Source organism: Panthera onca, chromosome A1, assembly GCF_046562875.1.
Source record: "Panthera onca isolate mPanOnc1 chromosome A1, mPanOnc1 haplotype 2, whole genome shotgun sequence".
NCBI lineage: Eukaryota > Metazoa > Chordata > Mammalia > Carnivora > Felidae > Panthera > Panthera onca.
The window spans coordinates 120,938,327-120,953,550 of record NC_138339.1 but is presented as its reverse complement, the minus strand read 5'-3'; the positions used below and the strand labels follow the sequence as shown (position 1 = coordinate 120,953,550).

At 45.6% G+C, this 15,224-nt stretch overlaps 1 protein-coding gene and 1 long non-coding RNA gene across 4 annotated transcripts in view; one reads left to right on the top strand and one right to left on the bottom strand.

The window, feature by feature from the left end:
* FGF1 (fibroblast growth factor 1) overlaps positions 1 to 15,224 on the bottom strand; it is a 103,711-nt gene that overhangs the window by 43,960 nt on the left and 44,527 nt on the right. The gene's annotated exons all lie outside the window — the stretch shown is intronic.
* LOC132681423 (uncharacterized) overlaps positions 1 to 15,224 on the top strand; it is a 339,118-nt gene that overhangs the window by 290,970 nt on the left and 32,924 nt on the right. The gene's annotated exons all lie outside the window — the stretch shown is intronic.

Below are 15,224 nucleotides of genomic sequence, written 5' to 3'. Positions count from 1 at the left end.
TGCAGACCAGAGTGAGAACCCCTGGTCTGGGAGATCCTTTCTTGCAACATCAAGAGAGACATAAGGGGGTGCCTGGGTGGCTCAGTCGGTTAAACGTCTGACTTCGACTCAGGTCATGATCTCACGGTTGATGGGTACGAGCCCCACATCGTGCTCTCTGCATTAGGAAGGAGCAAACTTCAGTTCCTGTGTCTTCCTCTCTCTCTGCCCCTCCCCCTCTCAGGCACATGTTTTCCCTCTCTCTCTGTCTCTCTCTCTCCCTCTCTCCCCCTCTCTCAAAAATAAATAAACATGAAAAAAGTTTTTTTCTAGGAGAGAGATAAGGAATTCAGCCTAGAAGGGAGAGGCCAGCTTGATTATTTTTCTCCTTTTTAGCAAAGTCACTGAAATATCTCCAAATCTACTCTCCTTGTTTTCTTTAAAAGCAGTGGCCTGAGGGACATTGCCCATTTTGATATGTTTATTTTTTCCTCTTTCTTTCCATTACTCATATTTCCTTTACTGAATTATTGTTTGTCCTTGCTGGGGGGGGGGGGGGTAGGGAGAAAATAAAACAGAGGGTAAGGCAAAATGAATGAAGGCTCCAGGTCCCTGTAGCCTTGTTCTGCTGTGTGACACTGGGGCAGGTGGGCTGCCTGTCTCTGCAGCAAGAGGCACAGGCCTCCGGCAGGCACACCAGCGCACCCCGACTTGACTCGGGTTGTCACAAAACCCTGGGTGTCTGATCACGGGCTGATCACGGGCACGTGGTGGCAAGGCCCTTAGTTCTCCAAACCAAACCAGAAAGCAGTTTTGAAGAATAAACTTGGGCTTAATCACAGTACACAAGCCCATAATAAGATGAAATCGGGCCTCCAGGGTGAGCAAGGTTATCTGGTTTAGGACTGTAATGAGGTTCTGTTATGTTTCCGTTTCTCTCTGCCTCTTATTTTAATGGGTAAAGTTGCTCCAACAGTTCACAGATCGGGGCACTCATTTATTCACTTGATGAGTTCCACTGTGTGCCAGACATGAGGAATATAGTGGGAAACAAGGCAGATGCAATGAGGACCTCCTCGAGCTCACATTCTAGCGAGGAAACCCACCATAAAAGGGACTCCCAGTGAAGTGAGTGTTGCAGTGAAGTCCAGGGTATCATGGGAGTTAGATAATAGGGACCTATGGGGCCTAAGAGACAGGTAGACTTCCTGGAAGTGGAATTTATATTCCTAGTGAGTAGGGAAAAGAAGGTAGCAGGAAGAGCATGTGCAAAGGTCCTGAGTCCAGAAAGAGCATGTTTCACTTGGGGAGAAAAGAGTCGGTTGTGGATGAGGAGAGACGGCTGTGGCTGGAGCAGTTGGCAGGGTCAGCCCATGCGGAGCCCTGGAGATTTTTATCTCAAGGACTGTGGAAAACTGCATGATGCAGGCTGGGCTATGACATAATCAGATTAGCTTTTTTTTTTTTTTTTTTTTTTTTTTTTTTAATGCCACTTGGCTACTTAGTGGAGAAGTATGGGAGTAGAGGCAGAAGCAGGGAATAGGTGAGGTAGCCCAAGTAAGAGGCAGCGGGACCTCAGATAGGGTGATAGACGTGGGCATAAGCCAACATGTGGTGTCCATTCTTCATGGCTTCCCAGCCAGGTTATCTTAGATCACAAGCACAGTAGCTTTCTCTGAGAGAGACAGCAGCATTCAGTCAGTGCATGGCACTGAGAGGTGAGATAAACTTGGATTTTAAATTCTTCACTGCCAGATATACCAGGAAATGTATCTCTCCCCATGAGATGGTGCTGCTTTGAGAATGTGGGGCTCATTGATCTTCAGTAGCCGATTTGGAAGTGAGGCACCATGGCATCTTAACAAGATGACAAATAATTCGGGGGAGCCAGAGTGCCCTCGCTGCCTGACCTGCCGGTCTGGGCATTAAGGACTATTCTCCCTGCTCCTGTCCATCCTGCTGTGACTCACCAAATGACTGGACAGATCATCTGTCTCTCACTTGCCTGTGTATGACCTCAAGAACTGCATTTCCGAGTCATGCTACTATACTTTATGAAATATACAAGATCCTGTCATCTCTGAGAGCTTTAAGGGCAGATCAGACAGCCTGGAGGGGAGGGAGTGGACCAGCCAGCTCTCAAGATGCTTCCTGGTCTTATGACACCTTGGGGCTTGGTGACACCATAGAAGATGGCTGAGGTCATTCGAGGGCACTCATTCATTTACTCAGCAAATGGTTATTAAGAAACTGCTGTGTTCCTGGCCTCATTCTCAAGTGATGAACAAAGCTGGCAGTGTCTTTACCCCATAGAGCTTAAATTCCAGTAATTTCCTGAGGCACAATCAGTGACCCACACTACTTCCATGCTCTCTTGGTCTTGGTGTTGAATAAGAAGGGCCACATTCCCTGGCATCGGACCTTCCGGTGGCCTCAAACAAGAGTGAACTTCCATTTTGCATATGTGCCCAGCTCTCTCTCACCCTCGGGCCTTTCAACCACTTTTCCCTTGGCCTGGAGCTCTCTTTGCCAACATTGCCTACCACCCCCAATATGTTCCTACTTCTCCTTCAGACTTCACTTTGAATATTACTCAGATAAGCCTTCCTTTACCACCAGCCCCAGGTCCAGACCCAGCCCTGTGGGGTGGGGGGTGTCCCTTATCCTCCTCTTGTTTTTCCCCCGTTGCTGTTTACCGAACTGTTTCTCCCTCTCGACTTTGCCCCCTTAGGGCAGAGCCCTTGTCTCTGGTGCTCAGCTCTTTATCTGTAGTGCCTTGCATAGTGCTGGTACATAATATGTGCTTAATAAATATTTGCTGAAAAAAATGAGGAAGAGAGGGGAATGATGATCTGTGCTGTGCAGCGTATTGCTTTTGCTGAAAAGACACGCACTGTGCTTAGAAACCCCTCATGAACCAAAGCCTGAGAAACTATGCTAATTAGCCACTTGCCATACTGAACCCAAGTATGGGTATTTTTTTTTAAGATCTTATTTTTAAGTAATCTGAACACCCAATGTGAGGCTTGAACTCATAACCCTGAGATCAAAATTTGTACACTCTAGCGACCGAGCCAGCCAGGCACCCCCAAGTAAGAGTATTTTTGATAGGTTACATCCATACGACATTAATCCTACATATTTTCTAAAACCGCTGATCTCTCCCTACTCTAACTAACAGATCAAGAGAGATGAAAAAACCAGGGAAGAGAAGAGTTAAATTGATCTGTTATTATTCATTAATTCAATCAACAAATATTTATAAATCAGGCACTAAGGACAAGAAGGCAACAGAAAGTCCTCGCTTTCGTTGTCTTTTTTTATTCCTGTAGGGGGAGATGCTGCAGTTTTAAAAAGTGTCCAACTGACTAAGAAAATCTGAAGCAGTGCCAATTCCTGTTTTCCTCTGTTGAAATCAAATATGAACAGAAGGGGGAAGTGCACTGGTAGGGGGAGAGTGGTCCGGGTGTCTCTGAGGAGGTGACCTTGAGCTGTGACCTTTGAAGATGAGCAGGAGTTCAGCGGGTGGGGTCAGGGATGTGTGCAGGGCCACATGCATCCGCGTCCATTTGACCAGAGGGAGGAGACTGAGTGATCCCAGTGAGCAAGGAGCTGGCACATTTCAGGGAAGAAAAGTCAAGATGCTAAACTTTCTTCCAGGTGTTAGCCCAGAAGAGGCAAAGGACTCAAAAACAATTCACCAATGGGGGGAGAGGAGGGTGCGCAGGACTTAATATAATCTCTTCAAAGGACAGATGCTTCTCTGAGGGCCAGAGCTGCCTCCATCCTGAACCTACCCTGATCATCCCAAGCTGGTTGTGGTGGTCACTATGTTCTACCCAGCACTTACAGCTATTTGCATCTGTTGTTGGCCTCCCTAAGGCCTTTTCAGCTTCACGAGGACAGGCATCGGATCTTATGCATTCCCTTCCCCCATGGATACATGCTTACCTCGCACTTATGGATGCTCAGTGAATATCTGCTGACATTTATTAAATCAAATACCTAAGATTTCTGGCTAACACTTTGAAAACATACCTATTTTTAAAAAGTCTTGATTTGGGTCACAGGAATGGTAATTTGGAGCATGAAACTTTTTTTTCCCCCTAATGTTTATTTTTGAGACAGACAGAGTGCGCGCAAGTGGGGCAGAGAGAGGGGGACAGAGGATCTGAAGCAAGCTCTGTGCTGACAGCAGAGAGCCTGACATGGGACTCGAACCCATGAACTGTGAGATTATGACCTGAGCCAAAATCGGACACTCAACCAAATGAGCCATCCAGGTGCCCCTGGAGTATAGAACTTTTGAGGGAGACCCACACTTGGATGGTTCTAGTGGAGAACATTGAATGCCTTGAGGCTTTCCAGTAGAGGGGGCAGGATAAGAAAAGAAAGTTGTGGGGGGCACAGAAAGAAGCAGGGCAGAGAGGACTCAATGGCTATTTTGGCTGTTTTGTTCTTGTTGGTGATTAAAAACCATTGAAAATCATTTTCTACGCTCCCTCCAGCCCTGTGCCACAGATGTCCGTGTGTGCCCGAAGATTGCCGCTGCCTGGGTTTGTTGGTTGATTTAAGTGTTGGTTGGGGTTTGTTGTTTCCTTGGTCATTTCTTCCTTTGAGTTTATTTTGCATATATACAGAATGTTTTGTCCTGATCAGAATGTTTTGTCCTAGATATATGCAGCTAGAATGTATTTTTAATTATCACTTAATTCGTATTTTTAAAGTTGAATTAGTGTTCAAACTGGAATTTATATCAAATGGAAGTTTGGTATTGGAAATATAAAATCAGTACCAAATGCCACAGAAGGGAATTGTAAAAGCAAGTATGATCAAAATATAGCATGTTAGGAAATTTAAAAAAATAGGAAATATATAACTATAAAGCCTAATTTGTATGTGCTGTCTATCAAGTGCTTCCTAGATTTTATCCATGATTTCATATAGCAGCACTTCTACACAAATACTGTAATTCTCATTTTAGTAGATGAAAGCACTGAGCTCTTGAGAAATTAAGAAATTAAGTAGCTCCCAGAGTTAGGAGGTCTTCCCATCTGAATTATTATTTTGGTTTTCGTTTTTGTTTGCAAATGGAATACGGAAAGAGGACTGCATGAATTTCATGGAGCTAAAACGTAGAATAGATGGTGGGGCCAGAGTTTATTAGCCTTTAAGACATAAATTTATGTGTTAACTGTTTGCTTTTGGAAGTAATCTAATGAAGCATGGAATCCCAAAGCAGACATGCGAGGATAGAAAGGAGCTGCGTGCCGGGAGGAGTGAAGGAAAGCGCCCACTGTTAGCAGAGGAGTCGCTAACCCTTGGCTCCTTGGGTTGCTTGGCAATGATAGCGCCTGAGTTGAGGGTGAAGAATGGCCTAGAAAGGAAAGGGTTACATGGAGACAGGGAAGGAAACAGAGGACACGAGTGCTTTGCTTCTCACTTGGCTGTAGCTTATTAACTAAACCCAAATTCATTTTCCTTGTCCCCTCGGACTAAGGTTAAAATCCTGATGGAGGCCGGAGGGGATGGTCCTGTGGGACGTTTTCAGGGTCAGGAAACTCACATGCAAGCTACTTTGTTTACATCAGCAAATCCAGCTGCATCGTGCAAGCGCTTGACCGGCCACTGACTCTCAACTCAAAACAGATGTCTGGGCTGCATAGAGGAAACACACAGGGCTCCTGACCTGGTAGGACTTTGTCTTGATGAGTTGGGAAAAGGACAAGAGGTGGATGGCACCAGGTGCCAAGAGTTAACAAGAGCAGCGACCTGGTAGACCTGGCTGTGTGCTGGCTCGAGCGTATGGGCTCCCAGAGGAGATGCTCAGAGAGGACTGGAAAGGCCAAGCTGCTTTCCTGCCTGAGAAAGTGAACTTTCTGTGTATGTTGGACTCTGGGGTTCTGAACTGCCTTTGGCGGATGTGGAAGGAGTTGAGGCCCCCCAGGCTAGAGAAAGTGGAATCAGAACCAGGATTCTACTTGGAGCTCAGTCCTAGAAATGGACCTTCTAATTTCTAGCTACGTAACATTCATTTTTGAATGTTACCCATATGGTAGATGGTGAAATAAATCTCTGCTAATAAATTAAGTGGTTATATAATAAATGATCAGGTTAATCATTATGTTAGACTTCTTTCAGGTAATGTTTACCAGTTAGAAATATTAGTAAATGATAAAAAACCAAGTCGTCCTTAAAGAACCAGGCACTTTGGGGTACCTGGGTGGCCCAGTTGGTTAAGCGTCCAACTCTTGATTTCAGCTCAGGTCAAGCTCAAACGGGTCCGTGGGTTTGAGCCCTGCATCGGGCTCAAAGCTGACAGTGCAGAGCTTGCTTGGGATTCTCTCTCTCACCCTCTCTCTGTCCCTTCCCTGCTCATGTTCTCTCTCTCTCAAAATAAATAAACTTAAAAAAAAAAAATAAACAGGCACTTTCACATACACTGTATCCAGTGCCTTCCAGCAAACCCCATGTTATCTTATTTGAACAAATTAGTTGCATTCCATACCATGCTCTACTCTGTGAACTGATTTTCACTTAGTAGATTTGCAAAATTGAATACGGTGATACAATTCTTCCTTGAGAAAAAGGATGAAATCAAGACAATAACAATTATTTCAGCGATGAAGAATGATTTTAAAAGACAGTACTACATATATATGCATTGGAAAGTGAGAGTACAAATTACACAAACACACACACACACACCACAACACAACACAACACAAATATGTGCACACACCCCCAAATGCGACAACAGCCATCATTGACTGGTAAGGTTACAGATGATTTTTTTTCTTCCTTATATTTTCCACATTTCCCTAACTTTTTATAAGTAGCATGTATTATTTGTATAATTGGAGAAATTTCTATTTTGGAAATCCACTAAAAATGCTACATATACCTCTTGCTGTAGTCTAGGGGTCCATACCTTGAGTTATTGCTGCAAGTTCCTCACTCGATGCACCTTCTAGGAAAATAGACCTTTTTCCCTTGAGATAAAATTTGAAAATTTCTCAGTAGGGAGCAATTGCTAAACCTAAGATTCAAAATGGCACCCAGGGGACAGGTGTAGCTAAGGGACTAGGCTTACAATACCTTATGACATATTGAGCATAGAAAAAAAAGAATTTCTCCTTCTAGAAACAGGACCATTTTTCTGCATCTGACCTTTCTGTCTTTGTGGCCCCTGTTAGGAGACTCTAGTTACGGGAAAGCAGATCTACATTTGCACCCCAGCTCCACAGTCTGCTAACCATGGGACCTTGGCCAAGTCACGTATCATCTTTGTGCCTCTGTCTGTCTGTAAACAAATAGGCTTATTTTGAGGATTAAATGAATTAATGCAAGTGAGCTCATGTTAGCACAAACAGTAAATGTTGGCTATTACCATTATCTCCTTGGCTTGTCTCAGGCATCTTGTCCAACTATTATATGGAGAACATTTTTCTGATTTAGCTGGTTTTTATAATTTCAAGGCATCCTTTGAGAACCAGGGCCTTCCAGAATGGCCCCAGGAACCCTCAGAAAAGGGGAAGGCTTAAAATGTAGTTCTTCCTTACCTGCTGGCACAGGGCTTGTTTCCCCACAGAAGCTTCACCGTCTGGTTGAGCAGCAAACTTCACTCACTAAGGAAGCCCCTGGGAGCCTGGCTGCCTGGCCCCATCGCCTGCTTCCCTCAATAAGCCAGCACTCTCTTTAAACTGTTCCTTTTGGTGTCTCTGACTCAGACTATCTTAGATCATTCTGAGACAGGCTTCTCCTCCTTCCCTGCTTCTACCTGCTGTCCTGGACATTTGTCATGCCTTTGACTGCCCAGTATCTACAGCCACATGCTCAATTTGAGGGATTACCACACACACACACACACACACACACACACACACAGCGTCTTGGTCTGGCCTATCCCTTCCTGTGATATTGGACCACCATGCCTTCCCAGTGATTCTTTGGGCAACTCCACGTTCTCTGAGTTCTCTTCCTGTTTATGTACAGTCAAAATCGATTTTGGTTGCTTACAATTAAGAAGCCTAGCCAGCTCCTACTTTGGCATAAATCCTTCAGCTGTTAGTGCCCCAAACTCTCTGAGCTTCTCATGCTATGGCATTTCTTACACCCTACTGGTTATGACATATTATTATAAGTGTCTGCCCATCTTCCCCAGATTGTTAGCTCCCTGAGGACGAGGACTAAAGCCATCTAGATCCCTGCAGTATCTCTATCATGGAACAGAGTACCTAGTCCGTAGTAGGACCTCAGCAAATGCCACATGAATGAGCAAGCACCAAAACCATACCACCTAGGTGGGGACCAGAATAACTACAGTAGTTCCACTTGAAGAATCAGTTAACTTGCCAGCTTTCTGATAACCTGGCACCATTCCCAGTCTCATTCTAGGGGAAGCCAGATTTTCTTTAGGCTTTGGCAAGGAAGAGCATATTCCAGCAGCATCTTGAGTGGGAGGGTGCGAAGTTGGCCGCGTCTTAAAGTGGGTGAGTAATCCCCCAGGCAGCGCTTAGCTTTAAACTCTGGCTTATAACGTGGTCATCTCCTGAAGCTCCCAGCTTAAAACGGAAAGTGGCATTACTCATGGTGAAGAGCAGACAATAAGAAAACATTTAGGTGGGGCCCGACACAATGGAGTGAGTATTCCCTGATGATGGATGAGAGCATCTCTGCCCTCAGCACCCTCAGCCCCGGCAGACCGCTCAGTCATAGCAGGGCTTTTGAACTACACCTCCAACTTAGCTCACCACTCAGTACTTTGCTCTTTGGGGTGTTGGGAGACACTGTGTTTCTCAGCCTACAGCAGGCTTGGTGGGAGGAAATGCCCCCGAATCCATATCAGCAGGTGATATAAAGCGGTGGTTACCAACATAGGCTTCAGCATTCACCAGACCTGGGTCCGAATCCCAGCTCATCTACTCTAGCTCCGTGACCCTGAGTAGGTTATTTAACCTCTCTGATCCTCAGGTTCCTCACCTGTAAAATGGGTTAGATCATAGTACCTACTATGGGTCATGGGAAAAGTAAATCAGACCATCTGTATAAAGTTTTTTATCACAATGCCTGGCATATAATCCGCACTCAGTAGATGATCACTGCCAGTACCAATAATGTTCTTTTACCCTTTCCCTCCACCAGCCTCCATTACTTCTCCATCCTTTCTGGTTTTTTCTCTGTTAATCTCACTCAGCCTCCATGCCCTTCTTCCAGGAGTGGTCCCTTACCTCGGGCACCCTCTGAGCTCAGGCCACACCGCAGCCTCCCTTTCATGGTCACTACACTCCATTACTGTCTTGTTTTTCCCTCACTTTCTTGGTGTCTGTCAGGTTGTATACTGAGAGCCCACTACCCAATATCTGAGCCGTCATTGTCTCTTCCCCAGTTCAGAATCCATGACCTGGCATGCCGTGAGGCAGAATGCACTATAATAAATCAATCTGAATATAATGGAGCCTCATGGACAGATTGGGCAAGAGGTTGTAAACTAATCCGGGCTCAACACCAGTTTCCAGTGCCCTAGCATAATAGACACACACCCACGAAAAGCAAAGTGGACTACAGGCTGGTTTTACCAACTTAGGCTTTGGGCAGCATTGGTGATAATTATGAAGGTAGTTTTTTTTTTTGTTGTTTTTTTTTTTTTTTCTTGGAAAAGAACATACCACCAGCTTTTCCAATAATAGGCCTCTTCAGTGAGTTCATAAATTAGATTCAGATTTTTTTTTTAAAGGATCTACTCTTGGCCTAAAGCATGCATTACTATTTAGAGATAAATGATGTCATAATGTGTCAAGACTTTTAACACTGTACTAGGTGGTTCTATAACCAATGATGCAGAGACTCCACAATCATTAGTTCCTCCAGGGTTAAGAAAACTGTCACCTTTGATCACTGATGACTAGATTAACCTCGGGTGATCCTCTCAGGACATGTCTTTATCATTCTTTTATTCGACACATTTAATGGGTAGCCTTCTGTGTGCTGAGCACATTTCTGGATACATGGAGGATATGGTAAAGAATAGGAGGCAAGCCTTGCCTCCCAGGAATTTACCGCCCAGCAGGGGAGGTAAACACACACAAGTAACTCATGGGGGGAGAAATGTGACAGATGTCACAAATAAGGCATCAGGTTTTATGGGAGTTCCCAGGAGGCACAGATTACTGATGACAGCGATATCAGGGAGCAGTAGTTACTTGGGACAGTATGTATGTGGGACTAGGGTCTCAAAAGGCCAAGATTGAAGGCACACAGGACAGAGGATACAGCATACAGCATGGGCAAGGAACAGAGTTAGGAAAATGAGGTGAGAAGCGGAATGAGAACCCTTGGAGTTAGGGGTGGCTCATCTATAATGGGTTCTTGGAGGCAGGGAGTAAGGCAAGAAAGACAGTGTAGCCAGATCTTATATCTCACTTCCTGTGCAGTATCTCCACTCGCATGTCCAATAATTATCTTAAACTTAGGATGACCCAGAAAGAGCAGTTAATTTCCCCTACGTCGTCCCTCAGCCTTTCTTTTTCAAGGATTTCAGATCTAAGTAAACGTCCCCAGTGTCTCAGCCAAAAAGCAGAGAAGCCTTTTCTGTATCTCCTTCCCCAAGCTCTATGATTTCTCGCTCCAAGCTCTATCCTCCGTCTGGCTTCTTCTATCTTCTCCGTTACTACCACTGTGTTCCAAGCCATCGTTTCTCACCTGCCTCCTGTTTTAACCCTTGGCTTCCTACGGCAGCTTGGTTACGTGAGATTTTACCACCTTGCTTGGGTAAAACCCTCCGGCGTCTTCCAAAACACGGTGCCCCACAGGCTCATGATCAGGACTTACCCCCTGTCACTGCTCCCTCCTTGTTCTTTGAGCCCCACCTACACCACCAGCTATCCTCTCTTCCTTGAGCTCACCAAGTGGATCTTCCACAGCAGATTTGCATTTTCTGTTTCCTCCCCCAGAACGCTGTTCCCTCAGCCTGAAATGCTTCTCTTTCCTTATGCCTTTACACGTCAGCTTGCTCATGGTTCACAGCTCAGGTCAGATGTCACCTTGGCACAAGGGCCTCCTCTGCTGACCCTCCTAAAGCAAACAGCCCCTTCTCAGTTTTTCTCTACTCAGAACGCCAGCTTTTTCCTTTATAGCGCTTATGTGAAATGCTCTCTAATACCGATGTTTGTTTTTCCGTTTTATCACCACCACTCCTACGACCATGTAAGCTCCATGGGGGCTTTGTCTTAGCACTGTCCCTTCAGTCCTTAGCACAATCCTAGCCCGCAAAGCTACTTAATAGTTATTCATGGAATGCAGGGGGTCTGGGCCACACACCCAGAAATTCTGATTCATTTGTCTGGGCTGGGGCCAGGCAAAAGAAGAGTTAATTAATTTGAATCTTTTAACCGCAGGCATATTTTTTAACCACGTTATACCTAGCATGATTCCCAGGTAGTTCTAAGTTTAAGACAGTTGAGACCCTGGTCTTGAGAATGGAAATCTCGCTAGCATCTTACTATTCATGGTGGGGTCCTTGGACCAGCAGCACAGGCTTCACACCATTACTTGTTAAAGATGCAGCATCTCAGGCCCCACCCCAGACTTAGAGAACCAGAATCTGCAGTTTAATGAGATAGCCCAGGTGACTTGTATGCATATTAAATATAAGAAGCACTGACCTAGCAGAAATACAGAATTCCCAAGGATTAAGTGCTTTGAATTTGGCAGGGTGAGGTTGTTATATCTGTAGGACGTTGAGGTGGGCTTGTCGCTAAGACCATTGGGAAGGTGCTTCTGAAGCCCCAGAATGAGAATTTAAGAGGAAGTGGGTATCTTCACCAAAATGCTCTTTGAGGGTTGGCGTGTAGGGGCTTGGTGAGGTCATCCGGGGAGAGAAGAACAAGAGACAAGAGAAGACAGAGTTGATGGGCCACAGGAGAGCCCCAGGATGGCACAAGAGGAGGGGAGCTGAGGCGTGGAAGTGAGAAAAGAAAGAGACTGATGAGGAATGCTTCTAAATTAAGTCAGGACAAGGGACAAGGTCGAGAAAGGGGCAACCCAATGTATCAGCTGTGCAGAAACATCAGGGGACATAGTCCAAGAAATAACCATGAGTTCTGTCTGCAGAGATGGGTGGATGGGGGAGCCACGAGAGGGGAGGAGAGGCTTGCACCAGTGTGAGGAGCTGGAAGCAGTGAGCCCACACCACCCTCCCGGCAACAACTGTGGTCCCACCAAAAGAAAATTCACGTCTTGAGGGAGTAGGAAGGGAGAGAAGCTTTTCTTGAATGAGAATGAGAGACCTGAGAATGTTTGTCAAGAAGAAGAAACCTGCAGGCAAAGGGACCGAAACGACTGCAGATCCAAAGAGAATTTAATTGATAAGGCCAGGCGTGCAGCGCGTAGGAGACAATCAGATGAAGAAATGTAGACTACACTCCTGTGCGTGTTAACACGGAGACCGACCTAGGCGGGTGCCAGGGAAAATAATAGGCTGCCTTCGGCGAAAGAAGCTGGGTGAGCATGGAAAGGCAGGGGCAGCTATCTTTTCAGTTTAAGAAATAAGAACTGAGAAGTAAAACTAGGGAGAAAACACCTGTGTGCACTCTAGCCAGACTTCACCAATGTTAACATTTTCTCAAATTTATGTCAGATCTTTTCTATGCATGAGATAAGACATTGGAGAGAAAGTTGAAGTTCCCTCTCTTTCCTTTTTGCATAATATTTGTCTCTTCCTGTGAGGCAGCTACTATTATGAGCTTAGGGTGTGTGTAATGCCCACAAACAGTGTGCTGCCTGGTTCTGCAGTTGGCTTTTCTCCACTCAACAGGATATCTGAGATCTATCCACTTGGACACACCCATGCAGATACATCAACAGATGTTATAGGAGTAAATTCTATAAGTAAGCTCTGATCTTACAAATGGCCGCCACTGTAAGTGCATATATTCTGTAGGGACAGACATTTATGCTAGTTTTTCACTGCTGCTGCGAACACCCTTGCATATGAAGAGGTGTATTTTTTACTGTCGTTTCTTTTGAACTTTCTGAAGTTTTTACCATGTGTATTTTGAACAGGTGTTTGAAATAAGAAAAATTCATTTTCCTTAAAAACCTGCAGATTAGTGTTTCTCAAAGTATGATCCAGGGGATGCCAAAATTAGAATTACATGGGACATCTGTCATAAATGCGGATCCCTGGGCCCGGCCTCAGATCTACTGGTTCTACACTATAATAATTCTCCCTAGGAGATTCTCAGGCATTCTCCAGTTTGGGAAGTTTCAGAGAGACAGACGGTTCCTCTGAGAGGGGATGGGGGTGAAGAGAGGTATGCAAGGAAAAGAATGGAGAATAACACTGATTGACAGCTCCTTTGTGCCAGGCACTGTGCTAGGAAATGATATTTGGAGTGGCAGGGAAGGGGAAATCCATGGGGATTTATCAAGATAATACATGTAGGAAGTTCAGAAGTTCGGCAAAGGTGACCACGGCAGTTAAAAATAGGCTCTGGAGGGGTGTCTGGGGGGCTCAGTCGGTTAAGCATCTGACTTCAGCTCAGGTCATGATCTCACAGTTGTTGGGTTCGAGCCTCACGTTGAGCTCTGTGCTGACAGCTCAGAGCCTGGAGCCTGCTTCTGATTCTGTGTCTCCCTCTCTCTCTGCCCCTCCCCTGCTCATACTCTGTCTCTCTCTCTCTCTCTCTCAAAAATAAATAAACATTAGGGGCTCCTGGGTGGCTCAGTTGGTTAAGCATCCGACTTCGGCTCAGGTCATGATCTCATGGTTCGTGGGTTCAAGCCCCGCATTGGGCTCTGTGCTGACAGCTCGGAGCCTGGAGCCTGCTTCCGATTCTGTGTCTCCCTCTCTCTCTGCCCCTTCCCTGCTCACCCTCTGTCTCTCTCTGTCTCTCAAAAATAAATAAACATTAAAAAAAATTTTTTAAAAGGCTGTGGAGTCCACCACTTAGTGTCTGTGTGCCCTTGGGAAGTCACACAACCTCTCTGAGCTTTAGTTTCCTCATCTGCAATATATAATAGTACCTGACTGAAGAATTTTATGAAGATCAAATGATTTAAGGCACGTAACCTGCTTAACCTAGAATTTGAAACTTTTTAGGTGGCCACCGAATGAGGACAGTAGTGGTGAGTGCAGAAGTTTAATCCCCCTTCGTAATCCATACGTACACATCTCATATTTTGGGTCATAGCCCATTTTTGAAACTACAGCTGAGGTTTATAGTATCCAGATGCTGCTTTCCTGTCACATGGATGGAGATCTTCAATATGTGGTCCTCAGCCACTCTCTTCTTCTCATGGGGAAATATGATTAACACGTACAATCAGCTGTAAGACGCCGGTTCTAGAAATGTATCAAAGTGGAAACTGGGGAGTCCCTGTGTTGTTTGAGGTGGGGGGCTGGGTCCGAAGGGTAAAGATTTTAAACTCTAAGTGTAAATATATACCTTAACATGCACATGCCCCCTCATAGCGTGCACACGGCCCAAAATGATCCCCGTGGAGGAGGAGAGTGTATGTCGACACAGGGGCAGTGGTAACACAGCAGTAGCTACCCCTCTGCTACCCCTCTTCCCAAGAAGCGCCTTTCCAATAGGGCCAGTGGTTGGAGGGCGAAGGAACCAGAGCAGAGGAAAAGTCTGCAAGGGTTTGGTCGGAGGGGGTGGGAGGGAGGCTCTGGTCTGCAGACAAGGAACAGAGAACGATGACCCAGGGTGGCCACTACCTTTCCTTCCTGTGTCTCTGTTCACCTTTCTCCTGTGACGTGCCTCAGCCCCCGCAAGCCCAAATCTACCATCACAACAGCCAGGGGGCAGTGCTCAAGATCCTTGGCTTAGAGTTCACATACAGAGGTCTGAGTCCCAGCTCTGCCTCTTAGGATCTGTGTCACTTAACTCTTTTTTTTTTTTTTTTTTAATAGGCTTTAGGTTTGTGGGTTTTTTTTTTAATTTTTTTTTTAACATTTATTTATTTTTGAGACAGAGAGAGACAGAACATGAGCAGGGGAGGGTCAGAGAGGGAGGGAGACACAGAATCTGAAACAGGCTCCAGGCTCTGAGCTGTCAGCACAGAGCCCGACGCGGGGCTCGAACTCACAGACCACGACATCATGACTTGAGCCGAAGTCAGCCGCTTAACCGACTGAGCCACCCAGGCGCCCCTAGGCTTTAGGTTTTAAAAGCAGTTGTTAGGTTCACAGCAAAATTAGGAGGAAAGTGCAGAGGGTTTCTACTTGCCCCTCCCCA